Below are 23449 nucleotides of genomic sequence, written 5' to 3' on the forward strand. Positions count from 1 at the left end.
ATGAGGCAGGGTGGGCATGGCCCTTAAGAACCAAGAGTCCATTCAGGTCCAGTATTCACACCATGGCCCCCATCTGACTACGAGATACCCACAAGCAGGCCCTGAGTGCAACAGCACCCTGCCCCCCTTGTTCCCCAGCAACTTCGCCTCTGATCCTGGGGGTAGCACACAGCCCTCAGAACTGGTGGGCATTGGCAGCCTTCTCCATGTAAGGCCCAGTCCCCTTTGCCAGCTTATTTTCATATTAATCTGTTGTTTGTTTTAAACAAATTATTTTAATATATTTCAATGCAATGTTATTTTAACATATTCTCACAAAATATGCTTTATATGCAGTTAGCCTAAAATGTTTTATGTATTTTATAAAAATATATGTGTTCTATACACATTTTGGCCCTAAATGTATTTTCATACACTGTTCCATAAAAGATGGCCTTTTTTGTGTGTTTTAAACAAGAATACGCATTTGAACTGAAATTTGTATCACAGACCAGTGCAAAAGCAAAGTATAGTTGCAGTCTAATCCACCTAATTAGTCCAGGAAGCAACATGAAAGCATACAGCTGTCTTGGTCACTAATGAAGAGGGAGTGGTGTGTGTGTGTGGGTTCCACAATGTCTTTTTTTTTTTTAACTTGTCTTCCCTTTCTAAATGACACAGTCATCATAATCTAACTAGTTTCATCAGCAATCCACAGAAAGCAGGCACATGGCAGCTTAAGCAGCCCCAGCTTGACGTGTTTCCTACTCAAGTTGGAGGTGCTCTGGTTTGTTTCACTAGGCCAGGGGCTGAGTACGCAAATGTGAGTAGCAGCCGAGCTGACGCAAGCAACAAGATGATCAACAGATGTAGCCTAAAGCTGGTTTAAAATTGAATCTGCTTTCCTGCACTCCATGCATGTGCATTTAAAATGAGTAATGTGTGCTCTTCTGAGAAGCACACATCGCACCCACATTTCCGAGGGTAAATGACACGGCATGTCTGTCCCTGTGTTCTTTCAGCAGCTGCCTGCTGGCACACACTGGCTTGGTTTGGACGGCACGGCAGTCCACCAAGGGGGACCAACCTTGATGGTTTCAGGTTATCCAAAGGCAGTCTCAGCAGGGTAGCATATTTTACTCAAACAGGCCATTCTAAGACTCCATCGCCTGTTTTAGGGTACAGGCAGTGCTCAGGTTACGAATGAGTTCCATTCTTGAGAAAACAGAAACTTGTCTGTAAGTCAAATTTGTATGTAAAGTTGGATCCAAAGTCGGATTGTGTATAGTCATCCCTCCATATTCATGGGGGTCAGGGGTGCAGGACTGCTGTGAAAGTGGAAGAACCACAGATATCTCTAGCTTCCTCCACTGCCCAAACTCACCAGTGCCTCCTCTTTGCAGCAAGGAAATATTGGAGAGGTTTATTTATTATTATATTTAAAACTTTTCTAGACAGTCCCTTACTGTAGTCTCGGGACGGTTTAACAATAAGACAAAATCAAATAAAACACAGATTTCCCTATCTGGATGAGCCACACAGGAAGGCATGCTTTGGAGGCCTCCATCTCTACTGTTTTGCTTCCTCTCTCTCTATGGTGATGCCTTGGAGGCTTTCCTTCTCTCCCTTTCTGTTCCCTCTCTGTGGTGATGCCAATTTCCAGCAGTAATCCTTTAACATTGACAGGGTTTATGGCAGTTCATTTATAAGTACAGTTTGTAACTCAAATGTAACTTGGAGACTGTATGTACTTCATAGCCACAATAGCTTCTTGTGTTGTCCAAACCTTGCAAGGTGATTTCATTGTGGATTGTTGAAAAGTGCCACTGAGTGGCTTTGCACAGTGGCCAATAAAGTCCTGCTCTGCTGGAATGAGATCCAGCATCAGAGCAACTGGTGGGGCAATCCCAAAGCCGAGGCAACAAAACAGGCAAATGAGCAAGCACAAAGGTTTCAGTCTGGATCAAGTTAAGGCAGGAGCCAGCAAGATACAAAGGTCAGAGTATAGTTAAACAATCAGATGCAAAATACAGTCCAGAAGCTGAGTCAAGCACAAATCAAAGGATCCGTATTTGGGAGAGGCAGTCACAAGACAAGGGAAAGAGTTGGCAGGTGGCAATTCACCGGCCAATGACTTCAGGTTAGACTAGTAGGTCATCATTCATCCCAGAGTTTGTAAATGCCTGCCTTGTGGCCTAGATTCTGCCTAGATTCTGTGGCCTAGATTCTGCCTAGTCCTGAATGGGGTTGCACTCCCTCTTAGGGACAAGGTCCGCAGGTTGGGAGTGCTCCTCGACCCAGAGCTTTCATTAGAAGCTCAGGTGACAGCAGTGGTGAGGAGCGCTTTCCTTCAGCTTCGGCTGATCCATCAGCTGCACCCCTACCTGGAGTACAACTGCCTGGTGACAGTGACACACGCGTTGGCGACTTCCCGTCTTGACTGCTGTAACGCGCTCTACGTGGGGCTACCCTTGAAGACGGTCCAGATACTTCAGTTGGTTCAAACTAGAGCTGCCAGGCTGCTGACGGGGACTGGGCGTTATGTTCACATGACTCCAGTCCTCCGTCAGCTTCACTGGCTTCCCATTGAAGTCCGGGCCCAATTCAAGGTGTTGGTGATGACTTATAAAGCCCTAAATGGCTTGGGTCCTGGCTACCTGAAGGAGCGTTTACGTCCATATACACCTGCCCACCCCCTGAGATCTGTGGGAGAGGCCCTTCTCTGGGAACCCTCCGTGAAGGAAATTAGGAGGGTAGGTACTCGGAGGAGGGCTTTCTCTGCGGTGGCGCCCAATCTATGGAATGCGCTCCCCAGAGAGGTCCGCCTGGTGCCGTCGTTATTTGATTTTCGGCGCCAGGCAAAGACTTTTTTATTCAAACGTCATTTTAATTGCTAATATTATTTCCTTATTTTATTCTTTGGCCAGGGCGACTTATTTTATATTGTTAATTTGTTTTATATTTTTAATGTATTATATTTTAATTGATATTTTGTGAGCCGCCCCGAGGCTTTGGCGAATGGGGTGGCATAGAAATTTTCTAAATAAATAAATAAATGAATGAATGAATGAATGAATGAATGAATGAATGAATGCCCTTCAAGAGCACCAGCGATGGAGATCTGATAAATGAGCAAATCCATGGGTCATCCAAAACATATTAAGTATGTAGATTGATTATTTATGTACATGGAGGTTTGAAAAGTTCATTATGTATCATGTTCTACAGACTTGATAGAGGCATATCCCTTATGATCTTACTCATAAAGACATCTATTGACAGAATAGAAGACTATGAAATTGCAAATTCTTTTCCAGAATGACTTTTCAGGCAAATTAACCTTTGGTTATGGCATGTCACATAAGTAGCTTTTACGTGGCCTTACATTTAACGATCTCTCATGCATTCCAAATTAGAATAAAAAGGCACAGACCGGAAGCATGGCATATTTTGCCTTTTTTGCAAGGAGGAGTTGAATTGCTTGCTTCCTTGCCAAAACAGACTATAATATCCATGGAGTCCATTTTAAGTGATTCAGTCAAAGAATCAACCTTGTGATACAGACTTCAAAGAAAGATGGTTGGAATGTTGTACAAAGTCTTCAGTGAAACTAGAATGAATCCAATGACAAAAGCAGGATCTTGGGTGAGTCAGTAGAAAAATGCATGATAGTAACTGTGTTAATCACACTTCTAATGCACCCATATATATTATATGCTTTACATATAATATGCTATTAAGCAGGGGTTTCCAACATAAATCAAATATCAATCAGGAATGGATATCCCTGCCTAATACTTCTCTAAAATAAAGAACAGAGGGGAAAAAACATTGGTCTGGATCCTAACTCGTAAGGTAGAATATAAATTTTGACCCAATTTTCAGGAAAACCAGGGTAATGAAGATAAATTTCCAATAAATTTTGTCAAAAGCTTTCTCAGTATCCAAAGAAATTGTAGCAGTTAAATCTTTTCTAAAAGTATTTTAGGGTTTGAGAACTAATCTAAAATTATCAGCTCCCTCTCAATTTTTTACTAAATCCCATCTAGTCCAATTAACAAACTACTATGATAGCTTGTTGCAGTCAATCCGGCAAAATTGCTATAAATATTTTCATATCTGCATTACTTAACAAAATATATTAATAATTAGCATAATATGTATAATCCTTACCTGGCGTAGGAACCATTGTAATATAATCATCATTTAATGATGCCAAAAGTAAGCCAGATCCAAAATTGCAAGTTTAAAGTTTTGGAACCTAAAGGCTGGAAAATGTTTGATATCACTCAGTTGGAAATGCATATGGATTTTCCCATGGTTGTTTTTGAAAATTGCTTTCATAATTTCCTCAATATGCAGGGAAGCCAAGAGAAATTGCTGCTGTGTGGAATCTCAATTTAAAAGATTTAGATGAGGGGAAAATCCCATTCCCTATCTTGCTCTGTTGTTTACCTTTAACTACACAAATCTGTGTAAGACTTCAAAAATTGAAAATGTTTAACTTTGGGAGAAATGTATACATACCACTCTTTTTTAAAAAATGGATGAATACTTGTTGCTGTTTTTCTAAGAACGTAAGGAAAGCCATGCTAGATCAGACCAAAGGTCCATCCGGTCTAGCACTCCATGTACATGGTGGCACACGGGATCCCTCGAGCAGGATGGGTGCAAGGCCTCCTCCTGCCCACGCTCCTCAGCAACTGGCATATGCAGGCACACTGCCTCTAGAAGAGGTGGCACACAGCCCAGGGGGCTAGCAGGCACTGATAGCCTCCTCCCTCCTGCATTCGTCTGATTTCCTTTTAAAGCCATCCAGATTGGTACCCATTGCCACTTCCCATGGCAGCAAATTCCACAGCTTAAGTATACATTGTATGAAGAAGTACTTCATTTCCAATCAGCTTCATGGGAGAACTCTGGGCTTGAGTGGTATGAGAGAGGGAGAAGAATGTCTCTCTCTCCATTTTCTCCACACCATGCTTTGCTTTATATACCTCTATCATGTCTCTCTTTATTTGCCTTTTCCCAAGCTGAACGGTCCCAGTTGTTACAGCTGCTCCTCATAGGGGAATTGCTTCAGCCCTCTGATCGTTGCTCTTCTCTGTACTTTTCCAACTTGGTAATGTACTGAAATTTTCATCAAGCTGTCCAATTACCCCAAGGTCCCTTTCTTGCTCAGTCTAAGATGATTTGTTTAAGAGAATGTGCCAATATCTTACTAGGGGGTTCACCATTTTCCCAGTATGCCTCTCATAAACTGGCAAATTCCACCTGCTCTGAAAGGATATCGTTCAATTTATATTTAACATTCTGTAACTTTAGGGGAAAGTGCACCATTGGAGAAACAGCAAATTGGCTGTTTGAAATTTCAACTTCTTGGTCAGTGACACTGAGTTGCAATTTTAAATATTTGTTTTTATATGAAGTGTGACCAATAATTTGGCCCTGTGTAAAAGTTTAACTTGCCTCCCAGTCAATGGCACAGGAATGAACTATGCATCCATTTTAAAATATTCAGTCAATTATTTTGTAAAAACATCTCACCACTAAGAAGAGAAATATTTAAGTGCCAGACTTGAGGAGTCTGAGAATATCTGAAAATGACAAACAAACAACTGAGGAATAATCCAAAACTACCAAAGTTTCAGTTTTACAAACATTTATGTAACTTAGCAACTACATAGAAACCAACAAATAATAGAATTGAAGGCAATTATGATGAATAGATGAAACAAATGGGTAGTTTCTTCAGGTTGCGAGGCTCTTCCAGAATCAGTCAAACAATGCTGAGCTATGTACATCTGAAGTATAAACCTCACCATGGTTTGCTTCTTAGGGACGAGCAAAAGATCTAGAAATAGACTTTCCCCTATCCACACTCAGATAATCATAAGCAATATCAGCCAATTTGCAGAAACATTCATAAAAGCTAACCAGAGAATCATTATTAGGCCCAGACACATTTATCAAAACAATTACTTTGCATTATATTTTCCAACTAAAATAAAAAACCATCCTGCAGCATCATTAATAGATGGTTCAGCTGAGGCACAGAAAAAATGGAAAACATATTTCTTGCCCCTCCTAAAATATGAATCTAACCCAATTTACCAAAGTTTGTGCATCTTGGTGCAACAGTGAGAGTCCCTCCTTCCATGGCCTCCACATGGGATACATGGAACCATCCGTTCTCTGTCCTCAGGTATTTGCATGCAGGGCCACACGTGCCGTCTTGGCCAGGCAGAACATAACAGCTTCCACAGCCTCAGAATCACTTTGAGTCATTGTTGTGTAGTACTTAGTGTGTTGGACTGGTCACTGACTCTTAGCCCAACCTACCACGCAGGGTTGTTGTGAGGATAAGAACAGGAGCAGAAAAGGAACAGGAAGATTATGTGAACTGCCTTGAGTTTCTTGAAGGAAAAGAGGACAGTTATAAATATAAGAAATAAATAAGCAAACAAAATAGAGGATGTTGTCATGTGCTGAACTACATATCAAATTTGAGAGGCATGTTTTGCAAGCCCCTCCCTGACTTCAGGCCACTGAGGAACCATTGAAGAAATTATACAACTGGCTGAAGGAATTTCCAACAGATGTGCAGGTCCAAATCTACCTGAACACAGCCTGGACCTGGTATGTACTGTCTGCTACCCAAAATACACAAACCAGGCAACCCTGGACATTGGTCATATTGTAGTCAGGGTGTGGGGTGTCTACCGTATGGACTTCTTTCTCATACAATATGTCACCACTACTCCAACTTCCAGGGAGCGATAAAATCAGAAAAAATGGTGCTGAAGAAAGGATGAAATCCCCTCCCCCTGCACTCCCCCCAGAAGTATTCTGTGCCTCATCCCACAAATATTCATCACCTACCTAAGACCTTCTGCACACACAGAATGAGGAGCGAGTGAAGTGGCCACCCGGTCCCCATCCAGGTGCCCTCCAGGGGCGTTGGCCTGCAGCTCCCACTTTTGGCAGCTGGGGGACCCAAGAAGGAAGATGGGAGTAGTACAGGAAAGCAGGAGAATTTGGGCTGTAAGTGAGGAGTGCCTCGCTTTTTAAATGTTCCCTTAGTACAAATTGCAGGAAAGATCTCCCTCCCAGCCAGCTAGCATGGCAAGGAGTGGGTCAGGCTTGAACACAAGCAGGTGTTTGGCTTTGTTTTTCCCGATGAGGGACCGTTCAACGGTGGCAAGGCCTACTTGTGACCCAAAGTGGCCCAGTCCGCGGTTCTGCCTCAGGATCTATCACCTCCCATGCAGATAAGGCTTCTGCCTAAGATAATCCTGTCCCTTGCTTCCACGCTTTGCTCACTGCTGGTTGCCTTCCACGGCGGTAGAGTGTCATCTACTGACTGAGAAGATAACTGCTGTGTTTGTAGATGCCTTCCTGAGCTGCAAATCCCGAGCATCTGCTCACTCTTTTTGCCTAGCACTCAGTTGTGTGTGTTGTGACTGGCAGCCGCCCTTCAGGGTCTTGGGGGGAGAAGGGGCTTCCCCATTTTGATGTATTTTTTAAATTACATATACATCCTATCATTTTTTTCCTCTGAGAAACACAAGGTGGATTACAAGGTGGTTCTTCTCCCCATTTTAAAGTAGGTTAGGCTGAGAATCAGTACCTGGCCCAAAGTCACCCTGTAAGCTTTAAGGCCTAGTGGGGACTAGAACCTAGACTTTCCTTGTCCCCATCCAATGCTGTAACCACTACACCACACTGTTTCCCCTACCCTGCCACCCAGGACTTTTAACTGGAGATACCTGAACTAAACCCAAGCCTTTCTGTTTGGAAAGTGTGCATTCCTGCACTAAACTTGAGCCCATATTATGTGGTTGTTAAAGCACTGGACTGAGCACCTGGGAGATCCAGGTTCTAATTTCCCCAACAGCTATGATGCTTCTGGAAGACTTGGGGCCACTCACAGCCTCTCAGCATAATCTACCTCACAAGGCTGTTGTTGTGAGGATAACAATGGAGTGGAAGGGAACTATGTAAGCCACTCTGTGTTCCTTCCGAGAGAAGGAAAGGTGAGGGGTAACTATAATGTAACAATAATAATAATAGCAACTACTAATTACTATGGTCCTCTCTTGTTCTAGTCAACTGACTTATTATGCTTTACTGGGGGTGATATCAGAAAACTCTTACAAAGCTCATAGTGATACATTTTGAAGCACAGGTGCTTATCATAACTGTCCCCATAGACATGGCCAGAAGAGTGCCAAACCACAAGCTGCTAGGTTCATGCATATCCACAAAGGAATTCCAGCCATTCTCACCTCATCTTTGCAGACCTGTTGCAAATCTATTCTGTCTTCATGGTCCATTCACAACCAAGCCTCCCCAAAATATTTTGCATGGCAACAGGGCTCAATATAGTCTTGCTGGAAAAAATCTGTTTCCCCATAGTGAGGAGAGCAGCAAAGATCAGAGGGAACACATGATTCTGAGCGAGGGAATAAAGGGCATCCGTATTCACACTAATCAGTAATTGCTGGCACTGTGTCCTGTGATGGGCCTAGCAAATGCTCAGCTGCAGAATACTGGACAGGAGGGGCCTTCAGTCTGTCCCACAGGGTTCTTCTTGTGTTCTTGGGTCTATTTTCAGGGGTGTAGTGGCAAGAGGATACAGGGGTGTGCAGCTCCGGGACTCTTTTCAGAGCAGGAAAAGCAGGTTGCTTACCTGTAACTGATGTTCTTCGAGTGGCCATCTGTGCATCACACATATGGGGTGCTGCGCCTGCGCAGTGCCTTTGGCCGGAAGATTAGAAAGCTAACGGTTTTTGGCAGGAAAGCTCCGCTCCCCCTCCCCCATGGCCTATAAAGAGCGGAGCGTCCGCCATTTTGTTCAGTCTTTGACAACCGAATGTACACCCCCATGTGGAAAAAATATCCCTACTGTAAACTATACTGGTACCAAGAAAAAATGGAAATGTTCGGTACCGACGAAAATGTCCACTCACCGACACCGAGCGGGGCCGGCGGGTGGGTTGTGTGACTGCACAGATGGCCACTCGAAGAACATCAGTTACAGGTAAGCAACCTGCTTTTCTTCGTCGTGGCCTCTGTGCATCACACATATGGGTAGATTAACAAGCTTACCATAAAAGGAGGAAGGGAGGCGTCCTCAATGAAGAACAGATGAAAGAACGGCTCTGCCAAAGGAGCAATCCTGCCGAGCCCAAACATCTAGACGATAATGTCTGGCAAAAGTGCAAGGGTTTGCCCAAGTAGCAGCCCGGCATACATCATCAAGCGGGACCCCCGATGCAAAGGCGGATGAGGCTGCAACAGCCCTAGTCGAATGGCCTCAAGGGGCTGTAGGCAAATCAATCTTAGCCAGTTGATAGGATAAGGTTATAGTATGGACTATCCACTTGGAAAGTCTCTGTGGAGTGACTGGATCGCCTTGATCTCTGGTGGAATATTTAACTAATAGTCTATTTGAACGTTGAATAGATTCAGTCCTCGATCTGTAGAAGGCTAAGCAGCACCGAACGTCAAGTGAATGCAAGGATCTCTCTAACGGAGTCGACGGTGATGGAAAAAAGGCAGGTAAAATAATATCCTGTCCCATATGAAAAGGTGTAGTCACCTTTGGAAGAAAAGAGGGGTCAAGGCGCAAAACGACCTTTTCTCTATGAAAATTAAGGCGGGTCTGTGCGGAGAGCGCAAAGCTCACTGGCCCTTTGGGCTGAAGTGACCGCCACAAGAAACGCTGTCTTCCAGGAAACCAGACGCAAATCTACTGTTGCCAATGGTTTGAAAGGAGCTCTTGTAAGCGCTTGCAGAACAACAGAAAGACTCCAGGTAGGCATTACTGGTCTGATTGATGGATTAATATTATGCAGTCCCTTAAGAAATCTCTTAACAATAGGTTGAGAGAAGATAGGTGATCCGTCAACTAAGCCACGATGGTAGGCTATTGCTGCCGTATACACTTTAATCGAAGACGGCTTTAATCCGGAATGGTGCAGTTCTAATAGTAACTGAAGGATTTGATTTATAGATGACGTAAATGGAGAGAACGAACGAGACTCGGCAAAGGTAGAGAATTGTCTCCATTTAGCCGCGTAAGATCTCCATGTGGACGGCTTTAAAGCAGAATCTAGGATATGTTGGATATCAGGATGAAAGGCTGTCGAATTCGACGGGTCAAGCCTTGAATCCGATGGTGCGGAATGAAGAAGGGAAGAGAAAACGCCGAATCAATCAGACTCGATGGTAGGATTCGATTCATTTGAAGTTGTCGTCGATACCGGTGGCGCAGTGGTAGCTATCAGATTCGCCACGCTGTTAGGTTCAATGAGAGCAAGTCCGGGTGGCGAAGTGTACCGCCCTGTTGGATTATAAGGTATGGAAGCAGTGGTAGATGAAGGTATTCCCCATGAGAGATGTCGAGTAGTGTCGCAAACCAAGCTTGACATGGCCACCAAGGGGCAACTAGAATCCCCGAGGCTCGATCGTATACCATCTTCTCTATGACTCTCATCATAAGAGGGATTGGAGGGAAGGCATAAAAGATCATGTTGTTCCATGGGATTATGAAAGCATCCGCTATGGATCCGTCTCCGATCCCTGCTCTCAAACAGTAAGCATTGCACACCTTGTTCTGTTGGGTTGCGAATAAGTCCACGTCGGGGGAACCCCAGTGATGAAAGAGATGGTCGCGTGTGTGAGGATCTAGCTCCCATTCGTGAGAGATGAACATGTGCCTGCTGAGAAGATCTGCTTGCACATTGTCCACACCAGCTAGATGAACAGCCATCAGCGTAATGTCTCTCAGAATGCACCAGTCCCAAATTTTCACTGAAAGTCTGGCCAAAGTCGGTGACTTTGTTCCCCCTTGTTTGTTCAGATAGAAGATGGTAGCTACATTGTCCGAAGTTATCTGAATGACCCGATGTTGGAGAATGTCTTCGAAAGAGCGTAGGGCTTTGAATACTGCCAACAGCTCCAGGAAGTTGATATGATTCGTGGACTCTCGACGATTCCACGTGCCTTGGGTATATAGGCTGGAGCGTATTGCTCCCCATCCCAGAAGAGATGCGTCGGTACCGAGGGTTATGGAAGGACATCATGCCCTGAAGGGAACTCCAACAGTCAGATTGGCTGGTACCGACCACCAAAGTAGAGAATGGAGCACCGAGGATGAGATTCGAATTAACTTCGATGGTGGGTCTCTCTGAGGGTGGAACATTTTGTTGAATAGAAGTTGTAACGGATGGAGTCGAAGCCTGGCGTGCGGCACCACAGCAACCACGGAAGCCATATGTCCCAGGATCCTCTGAATGGACTTCGCCAGGACTGTCCTGTCTCATCGCATTCGATGGATGTGGCGAGCAAGAGTCTATTGTCTGTCCCAAGGAAGGAAGGCTTTCTCCAACGTCAAATCCAGGTGGGCTCCAATGAAGGTAAGCGTCTGCGTCGGAAGAAGAGAAGATTTCTCGGTATTAATGCGTAGGCCCAGATCATCCAATAAGGCACAGGTTGTACGGATGGATGCAAGGAGTCCTTCCCTAGACTGGGACACTAGCAGCCAATCATCGAGATACAGGTAAATTTGTATGCCTTGGAGGCATAGGAAGGCACAGACAGGGGCCATACATTTGGTGAATACTCTTGGAGCCGTGGCCCGTCCAAAGGGTAAAACTGTGAACTTGTAGAAAAGGGGTGCAACAGCAAAACGAAGGAAACGCCTTTAACTCGGGTGGATCGAAATGTGGAAATAGGCGTCTTTCAGGTCCAATGAGGCAAACTAATCCTCTTTCCTTAGCAACGGCAAAATATTTTGAAGGGTGGTCATCCAAAACTTTTTTGTCACAATAAATCAATTCAGATTACGTAAGTCCAAAATCAGACGTAAACCACCATCCCGCTTTGGGACCGTAAAATATCTGGAATAGAATCCATGATGTCTGTCAGGTGGGGAAACTTGATGAATCGCTCCTTTACGAAGAAGTTGTTGTATTTCATCATGCAATACCGACGAGCATGATGTAAACCGGATCGGACTCAAAGGAGGAACAATGTCGAATTCTACCCGATAGCCGTGCTGAATGATGGACAGTACCCACCGATCAGATGTAATGGACTCCCAAATGGGGAGTAGGCTTCGCAGCCGATCCCCAGATGAGAGGGGGATGGGTATGGAAGGTGGAAGAGGAGAGGTTCGCCAGTCCCGTCAATGCTGTCTCCTGTCATCGAAATGGCGACGGCCCTGTTGATAGCGTTGCTGGGGCTGTGGATGGCGGCGCTGCTGCTGTTGCTGTCGGTGCTGGGGCTGCTGTCTAGGTTGATATGACTGCCGATAAGATGAATGAGTCCATGACCACTTACGCCTGGTCTGGGTCTGGATCTCCATCCTGCGTGCCGTCATGCGGGATTCGTGCAGCTTCTTCAATTTATGGTCGGTGCAAGAGTGGAAAAGCCCGGACCCATCGAAGGGCATCTCCTCTATACAACGTTTAGTATCCTCCAGGAAGTTACAATTTCTGAGCTAGGCGTGTCTCCGGAGCAAAACGGCACCGACCAAGGCCCTCGAGTCCGTGTCCACATGGTCCCTGGCTGTGGACAACTGCTGGACAGCAACCTGCATTGCCTCCTTGATGAGGACCTTGGCCAGGTCACCCTGGTGGTCCGGGAGGGTCGAGGCGACATTGTGGAGGCGTTGCATGATAAAGTATTGGTACCTCGCCAACGTCACCTCATAGTTGGAGATACGCAGCCCCAGGCCTGAAGCAGTGTAGACTCGCCTGGCCAGGGAGTCAATCTTTTGGCCCTCCTTGTCCCATGGTGCAGTGTGACCTCTCGCCTCTCTACCCTGGGAGGACTCCACCACAACCGAGTTTGGCTTGGGGTGATGGAGGAGGAAGGGGATGTCCTCCTCATGAACCCGGTACATGGATTCATACCTTTGGGACATGGGTTGAGGGTGAGAGGGCAAGTCCCAGGGTTGCGTCATTGCTTGCCGTAAGGTGGTTATCAGCGGCAGGACGACTGATGTAGACTGCTCCCCGTGGACGACATCGTAGAACTTGTCCGTAGTTGGTCCCGGACGCTGGACGGCGTCGATATCGAGGGACTGGAGAAGCCGGGACATCAGCTCCGCAAAGGAGACATGAGATTCGTCCGGTGACGCAGGGCCCTGGGAGGTCACAGCGACATCAAGGGAAGTTGAATCGACCTCCGAATCGTCGGAGTCGGCGCCGTAATACAGGGAAGCCGATGACGAGGACTCCGCCGGGGAGAAGGAGCAGCTACTTCCATCCCGAGGAGGTATTGGAGATGCACGCCTCGGGTCTGAAGACTACGGTCGGTCGCGGGACGGTGGAGAAGTTCGACCTCTAGGAGCAGGATAATATCTGACGGAGAGTGGGTCGCCCCAGGCATGATAGTAGGGATGACACCATCCCTCTGAGTGCTGCTCCATGGAGCGGCTCCTCCGGCTCCTAGGTGGGGACATCTCCACATCCGCCTCCATAGTGGCCGCGGGCATAGGTGTAGGCGACCAAGCCCTAGGGGGGGAGTCCTGAATTTCCACATCAGAAATCGAGCCTCTTTGAAGAGTTGGAAGAGGCCCGGTGGGAAGGTCAGCCACACGGTGCAGGGACCCTTGAGGGGTAATCTGCATAGCCTCCTGAAGCACCGGGTCGGGTGGAGTCGGTACAGTGAGTGCCGCTGGTACTGAGGGGGCCGTCGAATCTGAGTCCCGGTGTTGAGGGCGCTCCAAATCCTTCGATTTCTTGGAAGGTTTCGAAACTTTCTCCTTCCTGGCCTTCTTATGACCTGCCGATTTGTCGGGTTTGGCATGCTTTCACTTCTCGTGCTTCTTCTTGGGAGAAGCAGAGTGAGCCACTGTAGAAGACGCGCCTTCATCCGAAGGGTGTGAAGGTGGGGCCACTGAAGCGGAGCCAGGCTTTGGAGCAGCAACCAGTGGATCGGACTGCATGAGAGCCCGATCCCAGAGGAGCCTCCAGAGGCGATTCTCACGGTTCTTCCTGGCCTGCTTAGAGAAGGCCAGGCAGTGAGAGCACTTATCGGTCCTATGCCCCTCACCCAAGCAGAGGAGGCATAGGTCATGCGGGTCGGTTGCTGACATTTTTGACCCGCACTCCGCGCATTTGCGGAAAGCCGCTCGCTGCGCCATTGCAGGAAAGGAAAAAGAGAGAGATAGTGCAGAGGGTAAGTATATATTTTTGGTTGGTTTTTTTTTTTTTTTTTTAGATAGTTCAAAAGAAAGGTAGAACGATAGAAAAACTTACAAGAACTATACGAAGTAGAGGAACTAACAGGAACAAGAAGAAAAATACCGGGGCTATAACAACTGGGAGAACAATTGAGAAGAGGCTATACAAGCAACCATCAGAGTGAGAGCGAAAGCGGCATGAGGCACAGTGAATGGCGGTCGCAAAGACTGAACAAAATGGCGGACGCTCCGCTCTTTATAGGCCATGGGGGAGGGGGAGCGGAGCTTTCCCGCCAAAAACCGTTAGTGTGTAATCTTCCGGCCAAAGGCACTGCGCAGGCGCAGCTCCCCATATGTGTGATGCACAGAGGCCACGACGAAGAACGATAACATCTCTGCTGGAGTGCCAAGGGATTGCTCTGACAAATGAGCACAGAGAAAGTCAGAGAACAGCCAGTGCACACTGAACTCCAAGTTTGTTTTTTGTTTTTTTTTTCGATTTATATCCTGCCTTTTTCCTACAAAGGGCTCAAGGCAGCTTGCATCATTCTCCTCCTCCTCCTTATCCCTACAACAACAACCCTGTGAGGTGAGTTGGGTTGAGAGCCTGTGACTGGCCCAAAGTCACCCAGTTGGCTCCATGGCCGAGCGGGAACTAGAACCCAGATCGCCCGAGTCCCAGTCCCAGGCTCCTAACCACTACACCACACTGGCTCTTAAACTGGCTCTTAAAGTTGAAGTGGTAGCTGTAAAGGGTCTGTTCCCATCCTGCTTGAAGGACCACCTTCTCCTGCACCATTCTCTCCACATGCTGAGGTCATTTTATTAATTTTAATGGACAGTCTAATGTTTAATGCATTTTACTGAAATACATGTTAAGGCTTTTAAAAAGTTGCATCTGCTTAGTGAAGTTTTTAATCTTGTTTGCTGCCTTGGAAATGTTCCACTCTTAAAATATTTTTAGACAAAGAAAGACAGACAGAAATGAGTTGATTTATAGAATTGGGAGGGAAATCAGGCAGAGCTGGATACTTCTTTGCTTTGCAAAACTATTTGCATTTCTAGTTCAAAATGAACTGAAACTTGCATCAGGTGACTGAAGATCTTTTGTGAAAGCTTATGTGCTTTACAAGTTGAGCCTATTGAGTCAGAAATAAACACCATTGAACTGAGTGAACTGACCTTCCAGATCATTATACAACATCAGGTATCACCAATTTAATTGTCTGATTTTATTACTGGCTTTTAAAAATTTACTTTGGTTTCACACACGCACCTCATTTTCACATAAGAAAAAGCGCGTGGCTAGTTCAACATATTTGTGTGTACATTGTGTACTGAAATATACAAATTTGGACTGAATTTGAATGGGAGCTTGGAGACAGTTACTCTTTGTGCTAAACTAAGCAAGTTGATATGATGTCACATCAAAGTCATTGGCATTCTGTGCTCCTTTGCCATGGGGTAACATGACACCCCCAAAGAAGGTCTTTATTAAGGCCCAGTTTATACACTTGGCTGGATCAAGGGGGAAAGGTTTTCCTGGACTGTTTCATTTCACACAACAGATGAGCGGGTGTCATGTCTGATCATCTCTCAGTGCAGCAGTGTGGTGACCTGGTGCCTGCAGGCAACTCCATCTGAGCTCACAGGGTCCAATGGAGCAGCACCCACAGGGACTGGCTGCCATCACCAACAGTAAAACAAATCCAGTCTCCTCAGTTCCCAAGTGCTCTTGCTCGGATGAGGATGCCAGGCCAAGGATTCCAATGGAGTTCTTTTGCGTTGGGGTTCTTTGCAGGCCACCTATGTCCTCACAACCTGGGTGTTGGAAGAGTCTGTATGACCCTAACATGTGGTACATCTCCTTTGAACCCTCCCGCTTTTCCCTCGAAATCACACAATCTGAGTTTTTGTGAAAACAGGGTAACATGATGATTAAGGATTCAAAGTACAGAATGGGAAAAGCTTGGTCAGATTCCGCACACAAAGCAATAGACAAAGTCAGAAATCAGTGCAAAGGACAAACAATATGGGAAAATACCGTCTAGCTAGCACAACTCTGCACTAAACTGCCCATCTGTCCTTTGAAGACCCACTGTGGATGTGGCAAAGCTCCTTCCTTTGGCTGGGGAGAAACTACCCTTGGGCATCTGTTCTGGAGAAACCTTGGGCAATCTCTCCTGGGCCTGCCTCAAGCTCCCTTACTTCCAAGGAGACTTTCTCCTGGCACTGGTGCTAGAAGAGAAAGCACTCTCCCATCTCACTGGAGTATCTTTCCTCTTGTCCCTCCTCACATTCCTAGGTAGGGATTTCAAAGGAATCTCTTGACTTTTTCTGTTTAGTGTCTGGTAATGGCTCCTCCCAAGCTCAGAGATGGAGGCTGTAAGATTTCTATTGTTCAAGCACCTGGTCCCTTCCTACTGAATAGATTGACTAGCTGGTGGTGCTCAGCCTAAAGGTATCCTAGGCCAGGTCATTTGCCACCTGACCTTTTGCTTAAGGAGAGAACTGCAGCAGATCGCAGAAGGGAAGTTTCTGTTTCTTCGACCCGGGTAAGATGCCATTAGTATGGTCTGGCTAGTGGACTACAAATGCTGCCACCAGGGCTGAACCACAGGGCACAGGTCAGGGCCTCATAGTCTGGGAGGGTCCCCAAACAACCCAATGACAGCTGTATCCCCATGACAAATCATCCTGCACAGAAAAACAGCAAATCAGGAAGACGTTTAGGATTACCCTTCGCCTTGTCCCAACATTTTGCATGTGCAAGGAGTCCTGTTTAGATGTTGGAGTAATTGAACAAGCAACCTCAAGTGCCTCAGTCCCGGAAAAGCTTTACCACTTGATTCAGCCAGTTGTGTGAACTGAGTCTTATGCAAAGACAATCTGAAGAGGCATTTGAGGCTGTCAGGGGCAGGCGGGGGAGATTTTTTTAAAAAAATAAAATGTTTTCTATGTGTTAAAATAGAGCATGCATTCTTGCAGGCACAATACGCCTAGCAGATAAATAAAGCCCAGTATTCTGGCCCTTAAGTGAACAAATCATTGTTTGTAGTCTTGCCTAAATCCCAATGAGTTATTTTTATACACAGCTTGGTTCTCTCCTGGATATTTACAAGTTTGCACTATGCAAGCTGATTAACTGTGTACACTTATTATAGGCCTGCACTTGAAACAGAGAGCTCTTCCAAAGCACAGCTTTAATTGCCTTTAGAGAACTATTCAAGGCTTTTAAAAAGTGCTAATGAGGACTAGAAATGAGCGGGTTATACAATTTGTTGATGCTGGCCCTATTTGAGACTAAAAAGGGAGACTCTTGTGAAGTCTGCAAGAGTATACAATGCATGTTTCCAAAGGCAAATAGATGAGATGTTTGCTAATACCAAAGTGGGCAGATTTTAGGCAAATGGGGTCTATTTCATTCTTAACCAGAACCTCAAGATCTGGGGGGCTCCAGGGAGCAAGATGCAAAATGGTGCCGCAAGGCGGCAGACAAAGATGGGGTTCCAATAACACAATAATCCACCCTCAAGAACTGGGCATGAGTTGAGTGTGGATTGTCATTAAGCCATGGGTGTTGTGGAAATGTGAGTTATTGTGTTGTCTGAACCCAGCCAAAATAACAAACCATGCTGAACAACACACAGTTTACAACCATGGGTTTTCTTCATGGGATCTGTCTGTCAACAAGCATTGGCTGGTGGACACAGCTGGGTTCAGGCAACAGAATAACCCATGATTCAAGAACAACCCACAGTTCAATCACAATCCACACTCAACGCTTGAGTGAGGGTCAGTGTGTGCTCTGAGCCAAGTCCTAACAGAGCAAAGCAAGACTTTAGCTTGGAGAAGAGAAGATGAAGGGAAGATGTGATCACCATCATTAAATACGTGCCCAGGTGCCATAAAGATAGTGAAGAGGACTTTTTCTCTGTAAGGACTGGAACCAGTGGGTGGGGATTTCAGGGAAATGGTATCTGGCCAAACAATAGGAGAAACTTCCTAGCAGTGAGAGATGATCAACAGTAGAACTGGCTGCCTCAGGAGCAGCTGGGTTCTCCTTCACTGGAAGTACTTAAGCAGAGCCTGGGCGACTGCCTGCTGTGGATGATGTTCTTGCCCCTAGCAGTGCAAAGCCTGCATTGAACAAGGGGCTGGACTAGATGATCTTGCAATTGCTCTGATTAAGTATAGAAGCATAGCTAGCCTAGCTAGATGATTTTATCTTTTTCATAGAATCACAGAATGGTAGAGTTGGAAAGGGCCAGAAGGCTGCAGGGTCCAACCCGCTGCTCAGTGCAGGACCCCCAGTGAAACCATTCCTCTCAGATGGCTGTCCAGATGCATATCGAATGCCTCTAGTGTGGGACAGCCCACAACCTCTTGGGGTAATTGGTTCCATTTTAAATTAATGTTTTTGTGTGTTTAACATGTTTAATTTTAACTTTTAATTGCCCAGAGAGCCTCGGCTATTGGGCAGTATAAAAATGAAATGAATAAATCCGGTTCAGACAATCACTGCAGCCTACCATTGCTTTTTAAAAAAGATTATGGGTTGTAGCATCCATGGGTGCCAAGTTGTCAAATCAACGTGTGTGTATGTGTGTGTGGGGGGGTTCTTGCATCATCCAAACTTGGTGTGGCTATGGGTTCTATTACTTTATCAGCCATCACAATAAGCTGCCCTCCCTGGACAGAGGATGACAGTAAACAGTTACACAGGAAACAGCTACACCCAGTGAAAACAGTTCTATAAATCAGGCCAGCCGACATGCATTGGGGGTGCTATACAAACCATCATGGTTTATTAACTACTTTCAGGTCATGCAAACTGGACATGATTCTAAATTCTCCTCCCTTACATGCCAACCCAAACCTTAAGACCACCCTCTGGGGCCTTTCTCCAGGAGCTACCATGAAAGGACATCAGGAAAGTGGCTACTCAGGAAAGGGCCTTCTCAAGTACAGCACCCCATTTATGGCACTCACTCCCCAGTGAAATATGCCTGACACAGATGCTGTACATCTTCCAGCACGAGGAAAAACTTTTCTCCCAGTATTTTGATTACTAAACAATGTATTAGAAAAACTGTATGTGTTCTTATGTTCCTGCCACATTGCTGTTTATCATTTATTTGCTGTTTATGTTCATGTTAATTTTACTTTTACTTTATTATTTTCTTTATTTTTGTTCTTGTTGGTTGGATCTGGTGCAGGACTGCTGAAGTGTACTGTTATTGAAATGTATTATGATTGTTTTGCTATTCTATAATTGTATTGTATTTTTAATCCAATCTTACTTTTAAGCATGTAAACTGTACTAAGAGTCAGATTGACTATGGATGAAAGTATATAAAAGCCTATATATTTAAATAAATAAATAAATTTTAGTTTTGTTTGTGACAGGTTAATATAGAGGAAGTCAGAGAGTAAGGTGAGGGAGGAATACCTCAGCCTGGAAATACAGGATGTAGTTCACACAGATGTTTTAAAATACTTCTATTTTCCTCAAAGCTTTCATCTCAGAAACCTAATTTAGGAGGAAAAACAACTCTTTCATTGTTAAAAGATTGGGAGTCAGAAGCCCTTGCTCACTTGGAATACTGTGTCCAGTTCTGAGCACCAAGATTTAAGAAAGATGCAGAAAAATTAGAAAAAGTCCAAAGGAGGGCAACAAAAATGATCCAGAGATTGGAAACATTGCCGTATGAGGAGAGACTGAGAGAACTGGGCATATTCAGCCTTGAGAAGACTGAGGGGGGCATGATATCCGACTCTACTATTCTAGGATTCTATGATACAAATCCCCTGGAGACAGACCAGTAAATCTTGATCAATATTTTGCTCTGGCCCTCATGCTTCTTTGCATTTGTCACGGCAAAATTAGGTTTTACACACACACACACACACACACACACACACACACACAGAGAGAGAGAGAGAGAGAGAGAGAGAGAGAGAGATTGTGTTAATGGGTTTATGTGCCTCTTCATTCTGCCAAATTCAATAGTTAGCAATAGCCAACTACATATCATTTTTTACAGGTTTTTGTCACATGGGTCTTAGGGCTTGTCTGCAATGCGGAGGTCAAAGCACATTTTTCCTCCATAAAAATGTGCTTCCCACCACTTAACTGATTCCTCTGTCAGTGAGGGGCAAAAATGTCTTCCCTCAATGTTACACAAATTATAAGGAAGGAGCGAGCCATGGGCAAGGAGCTGTACTCTGCTCTGCCAGAGGGCAGGTTTAACTTACAGGAGGGGGGATCATGGTTGGATGTCCAGAGACCCTTCCTGATGGTAAATGATTGGAGGGATGGTGTGGGTCTTGCATGATGGAAGTCTTCCAGTAGGGGCTGGACAGTCACTCGCTGGGAAAACTTTTGCTCTGGATTCCCCACACAGAAGAGGAGGTTGGGCCCCATGGGCTAGAGGCTCCCTCCTGTTCTCTCTGCTGCAGCTTTTGCAGCCACGCTGAGAAAGAGTCTCCACAGAGATATGCAGGGTCTAATCCACGCTGTAGGTCTCTTGACGTGACTGCAGTACCCATTCCGTTAGGTGCATTGTGCAGATCCGACCCCTCCTCTCTTGCCACTGAGGGGCAGATTGCACTGCAGCTACAGAGACCCTTCTCTCTGCAAGTGGCTGTGGCAAAGAACTGGAGATAATTTTAGAGGTGGTAGTAATAATGCTGCCTCCAGGTTTGGAGGACCAATGTGTCAGTGCACAGGGGCATCACCGGCTGCTCTTCACCATCACCCGTGTCTGGGTCAGAGTAAGCAGCGGGTCAGCAGGCAGGTGGCAACGGTGAAGAGGAAGTGCATGGAGCTCGTGTCAGTGGCTCGGCTGTGATGCGCACCCTTGGCAGATGCCTGACAATGGCCACTGTTGATGCTAGCCCTGGCCAGCAGTTCCTACTAGCCAGCTGTTCCAGTGGAAGTACAGCAGCCATGTTCCCCTTTAACCTAACCATAAGCCTCCAGAAAGGATGGCTTTGTTGGGCTTCCTGACCCTTACGGCCCCCAAGGCCACGCTCAAGTTTCCCTCAGCAGTTTCAAGCTACCATGATGCTGTACACCTGTCTTGGCCAGCTGTGAGAAAGGCCTGCTTCTGATTCCCTGCGGATTACCAAGGGCACCAGCGTTGACAGACACTGTATTTCAGCAACTTTTAGCACACTGTGAGAAAGAATGTGGCAATGTAATATGGGCAGCCAGGAACATCTGACCTCCAAAGACAAAATGAAGGATCAATGAGAGATAAGGGGGGCCATGAGAAGAGTTGCCAGTGATTAACCCAGAGACTTGGGCTCATAGTGTAATGCAGGGGTGGACAACTTTTGGCTTCCGAGTCCCATCAGTCCTAGTCAGCCCAGTCGATTGTGAAGGCTGATGCGAAGTGACAGCCAAGCTCTTTGGAGAGCCACAAGTTGCCACCAATGTCCCAAAGCTGTAGTTGTATGTACACGTACTTAGGGTAAAATCTGGAGTTGAAAGGGTTGCCAGATATGAACCCAGAGATCTGCACCAACACTAGAAAAGTTACTTACTCTTTTTTTTTTTACTTATGTACACTTTTTTTCTTAAGTACACTTACTTGGAAGCTGGGCCAGCTCTCGATTTTCAAAGAGAGATGTTTTGTACCATAAACTTTTATGCAGCAAACCACTTGAAATACCTTTCAAGATGTCTCAGAAATGATCAAAGGAGGCTGGGGAGTATGGAGAGGTGTAGGATTTTTTTTGGTTCCCAAACATACTTAAGTGCTATAACCTTCCATAGTAAATTTATTTATTTTTGTACTACATTTCTATGCCTCCCACTAGCCAAAGCTCTCTGGAAGGTTCACAGCAACAAAAATCTTAACTGCAATAGAATATATGTTATAAAAGGCTATTTATTTATTGTATCTATATCCTGCCTTTTTTCCTTCAAGGAAATCAAGGCAGCTTACATAATCCCCCTCTTCTCAATTTTATCCTCACAACAACCCTGTGATGTCAGTTAGGCTGAAAGTTGGTGACCAGCCCAAAGTCAGTTTTGTGGCGGAGTCTGGACTAGAACTTAATTTTTTAAATTTAATGTTAATTTAATTAAAAGATTTCTATGTCGTCCTTTGCAACAAGCCTCAGGACAGCTTACAAACAATAAAAGTAGTAATATAAAATACAATTAAAACATTCAATAATTACAACCTAAGCAACTGTTCATAACTAAAGAAAAAAAAGGAAAGAAAAAAGGAGAAAAAGAACATCACAATCTGAGACTCGAACCACTACACTACACTGGTTCTCACTGTTTAAAACTACAGCATAAAATATAAGTAATAGCCAGAGGAATACATAAACAAACTACATAACTCAGCAGGAATGCATAAATAAAAACAAGTTACGGAATCTTCCATTGCATGACAATGCAGCCCATAAACTTACACCCTAAATAAGTCTGAGGGCAGCCTGACACAGTGCACGGTAGCCTGTTCCATGTAGGTGGGATGTACCCATCTGACGGGGCAAGGATGTGTGTGTTAGGAGCAGCTGTGATGGAAGGCCCGAGAGATGGCTGCAGAAGGCAATCCTCAGAGCAAAGGCATCATCTCTTGAAGGTCAGCCCAGTCCAAGCTTGCTTGAAAAGTACAGAACCCTAAAAGTGTTTGCCATCACCTGGGCAGCAGACTCAGTAGGAGGCACCCCAGTCCTCTGGTTACAGCCTTCCCCACTATGAGGACATCTCTTGTACTTCTATTTAAATTATACTAATTCTTTCTTGGGATGCGGTGGTGCAGTGGGTTAAGCCACTGAGCTGATTGATCAAAAAGCTGACAGTTCGAATCCGCAGATGGGGTGAGCTCCTGTACTCTGTCCCAGCTCCTGCCAATCTTGCAGTTTGAAGCCTACAAATGCAAGTACTTTCTTATTGTGATTCTTTACTGAAGTCCTCTATGCCATACGTAGAAGTCATGCAAGTGTCATGCAAACCAGTGTCCATCTTTTAGCTACTTTAATATTTATCTCTTTCAAACAGAGGACTGCCCTATGTAATCTAACAACCTGGAGATTAGGGATGTTGGAAAAATCAAAACATGCCCAGTTCGCCAGTTTTAAATCTGAAGAATATCATTCTAAACATGAGAATAACTAATGGTATTTCTATCCCCATCATCACCACCCCCATATAGACATGTGCACACACCAGTGTTTGGGTAAGGATATTATAGAAATAGGCACTGATTTCTTATAGTCAAAAGCATTCTAAATAGTCACTGGAACTCC

This window comes from Varanus komodoensis, unplaced genomic scaffold, assembly GCF_004798865.1.
Source record: "Varanus komodoensis strain SLA01 unplaced genomic scaffold, ASM479886v1 scaffold2, whole genome shotgun sequence".
Classification (NCBI taxonomy): Eukaryota; Metazoa; Chordata; class Lepidosauria; order Squamata; family Varanidae; genus Varanus; species Varanus komodoensis.